This window comes from Pipistrellus kuhlii, unplaced genomic scaffold (genome assembly GCF_014108245.1).
Source record: "Pipistrellus kuhlii isolate mPipKuh1 unplaced genomic scaffold, mPipKuh1.p scaffold_m20_p_1, whole genome shotgun sequence".
Classification (NCBI taxonomy): Eukaryota; Metazoa; Chordata; class Mammalia; order Chiroptera; family Vespertilionidae; genus Pipistrellus; species Pipistrellus kuhlii.
The window spans coordinates 131,866,832-131,875,011 of record NW_023425404.1 but is presented as its reverse complement, the minus strand read 5'-3'; positions in this window follow the sequence as shown (position 1 = coordinate 131,875,011).

Sequence of the window (8,180 nt, the reverse complement as noted above, 5' to 3'; positions counted from 1 at the left end):
GACAAGTTAGAAGTTGTGTTAGGTTTATCAACAAATCATCATATTATAATAATACTGAAAATGAGCAAGTGTTGATTCTTGAGAGCCAAACATCATAAAAGCTAGGAGACATGCCATTTGAACATTATTGCTATTTCTTGCCAAAGTAACCCAGACCTGTATATTTAAGACAATTTTTTTTTAGATTTTAGACTGAAATTTCCAACTGTGTGTAGAACTTTTTATTGAGCAAAGTAAGTAGTAATAATTTTGACTATGAAACATAAATACATTGTGAAGTGTTGCCAGTATAGTTTCCAATAATTGACCCTAAAAGCAGCAGCCTATTTTTTTACTCTAGCTGACCTAAAAATTCCTTGGGTATCTAATAAAACATTATTAGTAGCTCTTTATCTTTAGAAGAGCATGTAACATTGATAGAGTTTGCTTTGTCATGAATCATCACTGATCATATATTATATTAAAACAAATGGCAGCCAAAAACTTAATATACATTAACGTATCTGTTGCCTATTTTCACTCACCTTCTTGATGAGCATATGTTGATAACTAAACACAAATGAGTTTTTAAAGTTATTTTGTACTCAAGATCTATTATTTTTTGAATAAATAATGTGACAAACTATTTTGTGATTCTATATTTTCTCACTTTTCTTAATTATAACAAATTTATTTAAATAACTAATATAATTTATTCCTAATTCTTAGAGTTACATAAAAGCATTACTTAATTAAGTTGATCAGTGTAGCTCCATTCAATAGTTGTTTTTTAAAATGTTTTTTTATTGGTTTTAGAGAGAAGGGAGAGGGGGAGAGAGATAGAGACATCAGTGATGAGAGAGAATCATTGACTGGCTGCCTACTGCATGCTTCCTAATGGGGATCATGCCTGCAACCCAAGTATGTGCCCTGACCTGGAATCGAACCATGAACCTCCGTGGGTTAATCGATGCTCAACCACTAAGCCACACCGACCGGGCTATTCAATCTTTATTTTTAAAAAGAAAACTTAATTTTGTTTTCTTTGTATTGCTGGTATAAGAGAGCTCTTTGAGAATCAACAACAAAAGATGGTTGGTGAGCTGGGCATAACTTTTTTGGCTTTTAAATGGTAGTGAGTTCTTTAAAGATTTTAACAATAGGACATAGTGTTAGGTCACAGGATAAATAGTTAGTGCCTCTTAACATCTATTTCTATGTTGCAAACTAAACCAGAACAAAATCTGACCTTACCTTGATAGTTTATCATCCAGGTTGGCCCACTATCATACATGAATATTGGGAGTACTATTCTTATATTTATAAATTCCATGTATTTTCTTTTTTGAGATGAGTCATTTTCAGGACATGTTGATTTTAATATAAACATTAGAAACATTTTTTTTCTGCCTTGTTTCTAAGCTTATCAAGCAAATTGGTGTCACTTTTTTAAGATAATGTAAATTCCCACTTAGACTATTTACAAAATATTCAAAGTAAATCATGGAAGTTTAATAGGAAACGTGTCATCAGAATAGAAGGTATGACCGACCCTAGCCAGTTTTTTGCTTAATGGATAGAGTGTTGGCGTGTGGACTGAAAGGTCCTGGGTTCGATTCTCATAAAGGGCGTATGCCCGGGTTTTGGGCTTGATCCCCGGGTGTGTGTGTGTGTGTGTGTGTGTGTGTGTGTGTGTGAGGCAGCCAAGCAGTGATTTCCTAAAATCAATAAAAGATACATTAAAAAACAAAACACAAAGCTAGAAGGTATGAATAGGGCCTCATGGAACAACATTAATGAGTTTAACCAGGTCCCAGAGTTTGAGGCTTAGCATTTCAAGCCCCAAAATCTGCATTTGTAGATGACGAGAAATCCATGGAGCCTAGTATTATTGGTTTTAAGGCCAGATTACCTGGTTTTTATTACTACAGTAGCTCTACAACTTAACTGTCTGTGTGACCTTGTGTATTTGTTCAGCCTCTATATACCTTATATATCTCATCTGTAACATGGATATAAATAATAACAGTATTTACCTATAGAGTTGTGAAGATTGTGTAAGTTAGTACCCCTAGAATACTTAAAACAATGTCAATAATATAATGCACATTATGTTGATATGAGTTTATGATAGGGATGTTCTTTTCCAGAAACAAGTGTTTTGGAAACATTTCCTGAGAAGTTGAGTTCTTGTTGAGATTACTTGGTGTACATAAATTAGAGTATCTTAAGGAATGTTAGTTACACACAGGTTGTGACCCTGTCTTTCCCAACAGACCTGATGGTTCATCTACAATACATCAGATGTAATATCTCTTCCTTGATAGCAATGTTCATTACTGAAACTTTCTCTGCATTCCCACTGAAATTGATTTTTTTAGACCTTTAGACCCTGGCCAGCCCTCTTCATTGATGTTCTTTCTCTGATTTAATATTGATAAAGTGTAAAATAGCTTTGCCTGTTTTTTAGACTAGCAAGACTATATTTTTAACTGTTGTGTCTAACACAAATAGAAGCACTCATATTTTCAAGGTTTTAGTGGGTAACGAAGCACCTCTCTATTGCTTATAATAGAGGCATTAAAGGAACGTAAATATGCCTCCTCAATTTTCCAGGGAAATTATATATTGTACCTTTAAAAATGTAAAAATATCAAAAGTGCACAATATGAGCTGTGTACTGTAGCTACCTAAATTGTGACAAAAATCCTGGTTCTAAGTGCTGTGAGTGGTATGAAAACTAACTTTATTACCATGGTACAAAATAAAAACTAGTGAAGCAGGTTAAGCGACTCAAATTGCTTTCTTGTGGAGGAAGCTTTGACCTTCCAATTTTTAGTTAAGAAATAACTGCGTTTTCCTCACAAGGGTGATATATTAATATCTGTCTATTGTCATGAATTTCATTTTATAATTATTAAGATATTTATGTTTTATAGCTAACTAGGGGCACAGGGCACGAAGATTTGTGCGAGGGGGGTGGGTCCCTCAGCTCAACCTGCACCCTCCAATCTGGGAACCCTCAGAGGACCCCTCTCCAATCTGGGAGTTTCTGTCTTTGCAATCATATGAGTGAATTGTCCGAGACCCCAACCCAGTTTGGTTTTATTGCTCACAGAATATTAGAGGTTTTTTTTTTTTTCTTTGCTCCATTGGTGGAGATTTCCTAGAAGTTGCAGGATATCTTCCCTTTAATTTTTCCTCGACTCTCTGACTTTACTTAAGTCTCTCACCTTTGCTTTCCCTCCATCCCCCACCCTCAACAGTAACCTGCTCCAGGCTCACTTTGCTCTAGTGTCTATTAGATCCCGCAACGCATCTGCCACCAGAACTATGATTCCCAGCATTCCTGGTGCTCCTCATGCTCTTGGTTTCCACTTCTGGTCCAGGGGCTGACAGGACCAGACTCTCCAGTGGAATCCCTGGGACCCTGGCTGCTTTGCACCTGTGCACATGCATGCTGGCTATAGGCTCAAAGTGGGCGGGGTCCCAGGGATGCCTACCACATCACCCCAGCTACAGGTGGGCATCCCACCCTGCTGCCCTGACTATGCAGAGGGTGGATGGGTGTCCTGCCCATCCCTGGCCGCTTGGCACTTGCGCACATGCATGCTGCCCATAGACCCACCATCTTTGTTGGGTTAATTTGCATACTCACTCCTGATTGGCTGTGGGTGTCATGGAGGTATGGTCAATTTATATATTTGTATATTATTAGTATAGATAAAATACTTTCACAAGTCTTAACCAATTTCTTACCTCCCTAGAGGTACACCAGCCATTTTACCCCAAAGAATCAACAAAAGTTAAATAAATGCCTGTGCTAAGATAGAACTAGCTGACCCTAGGTCTGCCAATTCCTGTTAATTCTGTGCTCTTATCCATTACAATTCACTTGGTTTCATGTCAGTTCGTCACACGGTTTCTTTTCTGTGAATGAAAAATTAAGCTTTTGTTTAAAATGTGGGGAAAGATAGTGATAGAAATAAAACTTAAGCTCTATAGTTCATGTAAGGAGAGTAGGGTAGCTTCTTCAGTGGGACATTTAAGAAATTCCCTGAAAAGTCATTACAAAGAGAATTGATCAAGTTTTTTCTTTTTTTTTTCTTTTTGCTGCTGAAATTACTTGGCAAAACCAGGCTGTTGCTGCTAACAGCAGTTGCCTTTCTAAAGAGCCACGTGCCTTTGATTCTTTGAATTGTGTACTGTTGAGGGCACTGTTCCTATAATGACAATTCATCCCAAATTTCAACCTATGAGAGTAGGCACTAAGGTAGATGATAGATAGATGATAGATAGATAGATAGATAGATAATAGGCAGACATTTTAACCAGGAACAACTCTTTACAGTTAATACCCCATTTGCAGTCCTACTTGGATAACAACCCTGGAATCTATATATATAAAAGCCTAAGTGACTGTTAAAACCAAATGACCAGTCGACCAGTCCTATGATGCGCACTGACCACCAGGGGACAGACACTCAATGCAGGAGCTGCTACCTGATGATCAGTGTGCTCCCACAGCCAGCTGATGGCATCAGTGTCCAGCATCCCTTCCTTCCGTGCCTGGCCAGGTGACCACCGCCTCCTCTCCCAATCCCTCAGGGGCCTTCGGGCCCCGGGCTGGGACGGAGAACTGGGGGTGAGTGGTGGTGGATGTAGCCCCGTTCCCAGTGAGGTCAAGGGCTGGCTCCCTCCTTGGGGCCAGTGTTCCCCGGCCAGCAGGCCCCAATCAGCCTATGGTCCCTCTACCCGATTGGCCCTGCCCTGATCTGCCCTGTTCACTGGCCAGGCCTAGGGACTCCACCCATTCATTACCGGGCCTCTAGTTTATAATAATAATGAAAAGAAGAATAGTTACTGGTGGCTGGTATGCCTCTATACAAAACTGGTTCTTCAAATAACAAATTATTGGCATGGGAAAGAGTTAGTGACTTACACATCCTTGCTTATTGCACTTTTTACAGTTACGGTTTTTCCTTCAGATAAATCTTAGCATAATTCATAGGAGTATAACTTCAAAAATTGGGAGAAAAGGCCTTAAACAGTGAAATAATTGTTAGTTTGAAAGTGAGCCATCTGCAATTTCAGAGTGTGAATTATTATATATTGTATTTTTTTTAACCCTTATGTATTCCCTGTTTTTTTCCCTTGTGCCTTATTCCCACCCCTCTTCTAACACAAGCTATTCCCAATTCTCTGGATTTTGAGTGAAATAATGTGTGTGTTATTTTATGTCTTCATTAACAACATCCTTTCCTATCTGGCAGGCTAAAATGCTAACAGCAGCAGAAACAAGCCAGGGGCTTAATACTTGCAAGAAAAAAGAAAAGTCCTTTCTAATGAAGGGATATTTTTCTTGCCTTTCCCACTGTTACATGATGCCTATGGAATTGTTCAAATAGAAATTAATAAATCTACTCATTTCTATTGTGGCGTTTATGTGTTGCCCCTTCATATCAAGGCTGCTCTGACAAAGTTTTACAAATTGCTTCATTAGAATATTACATATCCCAGTGGAGAAATGCTCTCAATACATGCATCCACTGAACTTTTCAGATATAAGATTACATATTTGGTTGATACTTGTTAATTTAAAACATCACTCAACTTTTCACACCTGGGAAATTTGGAAAGAATGGTGCATGAATCATCCAGAATCAACACCACAATTTGAATTCTCTTTGAAAAAGATTAATGAAAATGCAAACTAAAAGTCACTTTTGATAACTTTAGCTAAAGAGAGTGATTTTGATAGAAATAACTTTTTAAAAACCTTCAGTTTTCATGTGAAAGGATAACTTTCTCTTAAAAAATTATTTTTAAATAAGTCTGGGAAATAGCAATGCCAATATTAACATTAAATAACAGCCTTTTAAAAATAATTTGATATTTCTGAAAATCAATAGAACAGGAAATTAAGAATATCATTTAAATAAGGCAGAGTGTAGATAAACATAACTAAAAAAAGAAAATCTGAGCTTGCTAATTGAGGTGATATGTACCTGGTAAGAATCAGACCTGGTAAGTATTAGGAGTGAGTTAATAATGCCCTAAGATGATACATACTTAATGAGACTCTAACCCCAGCTGCACAGAAATATCATGTGCTGTCTTCCAGTTCTCTAAAATGTTCAAAACACTTCCGAATATAAAATTTGTTATTATTCTTTTTTTCAATGTTTTTATTTTTATTAAATTTATTGGGTGACATTGGTTAATAAGATTATATAGGTTTCAAATATACATTTCTATGATACTTAATCTGCATATTGCATTGCATGGCCACCACTCACAGTCAAATATAAAATTTAGTAGAGACTTTTTGTCTTCTAGTTAAGAACAGCATATAGATTGGACATCTGGAGGAAAGATTGTAAATTATAGAGTCTAAAGGCAGGATACCAAAGATGAACTTCCTGGACATTTTTACCTAGAGCTAGTTCTGGTCACATGGGTCTTTTGTTGCAAGTTGTAATTATCTCCAATAGTAGTGAATTTATTAAATGGATATACTGTTGTCCAGAAAAAGCTGACAACAGCTTCAGGTGGAGCACAGCACAGATGTTCACGCCATTGCATCACTGTTCTTATGATTCAACTATTCCATTACCAACTAACAAATAATTCCCTACATCCATGATGCTGATTACTTTGAGGAGCTAGATTGCTGTTGCATAATGGTGCAACAAAGAGCATATAGAATTTAATGTGTTTTGGATACTCTATTAGAATTTTACTATACTTGAATTCTGAAGATAGGATATTAGGAAAATACATTAACCAAAAAGATAACAAAAGATGGAGGAGATGAAGAGAAAAATAGTGAGGAATGGACTTTCTAATTTTACATATTAAGGTAAAAGAGATAATGATAAACTACCATGTAAATGGTAAAAGAGAGGACTTTTAAAACAGAAAGAGCATCTGTAAGGGGAAGTAAAATAATTAAATATCTTAGCAAATTCTGGTAATAAGGGGAAAGGAAAAGGATTCCAAAGACTTCTTCACTAGGGGTTGCAGGGGAAGGAGAAAAAGGGAGATGAAAGTGTTCTAAGGATCCTATTTTCATAGTTGAGGGGATAATGCAGTGGGGAATGAAAGTTCTTGGTTAAAGAAATAGTAGTTACCTTGTTATCAAACAGTAGTAGAGAAGTATATTCTTGGTTCTGAATTCAGCAACAAGGGAATAATCTTTAATGGGTATGAGAACTTCCAAATTATCAAGAAAGAAAATTAAAATGATAGAAACTTTATCAAGTCAAAACAGAAAAAAATACAAGAACTATAGTAACATAAAGTAAATAATAAAGTAAAATGGAGAGACATCCTGTATGCTTGCATGGGAGGATTTAATATCACAAAATGTCATTGGTCATAAAAACAGTCACTAAAAAAAGAAATATTTTTTTTTGAAATTAGGAAAAAAGATCTGAAAATATAAATACAAATGAATGCCTAAGAATAGCCAGAAAATATTTTCAAAAACATAAGGGAAACTTGATCTTTTATATATCAAGCAATGATATACAATTATTTTAATTATTCTAATATTGACAGTACTATGAATAAAATTGTAATGGCAAAGAATTAAGAATCCATAATAGATCTAGAAATAAAGGATATATATATCCATACACCTAACTCAGTCTATCTACCTTTCATAAGTAAGAAAAGGATGGATTATTTAATAAGTAAAGCAAATATAATTGACTATACATCTGAAGAGAAATGAAACTAAAATCCTACCTTATATCATGTACATAGAAATATATGACCAGAAGAAAATTTACAAATTTAATTTGAAACAAGTTACTATAAACAAAGTTAAAGGATAAATAATATAATTGAAAAAAAATGCATCATGGAGGACAGATAGAAGACTATTATCTACAATAAAGAGCTCTTCCAATTTGCCAAGCAGGAGGTGTTCAAGAAAAAAAATATTCAGTGACACTGTTAAAATTGGTAAGGCAAACCTGATGGTAATACCAATATAGATATAGGAACCACAATGGGATTTTACTGTGGGGAGAGAGATTAGGGAGTTGGAATTTATAGCCAAATACCAGGGTGGGGATCTGTGGATGGACAGTTACCAACAGAAAGCATCAAGGGTCAGGGGAGTCTGGCCACATCGACCTAACTGGATCTCTGCTGCAGACAAGCAAGGGTGATCAAACATCACCAGGAGAATA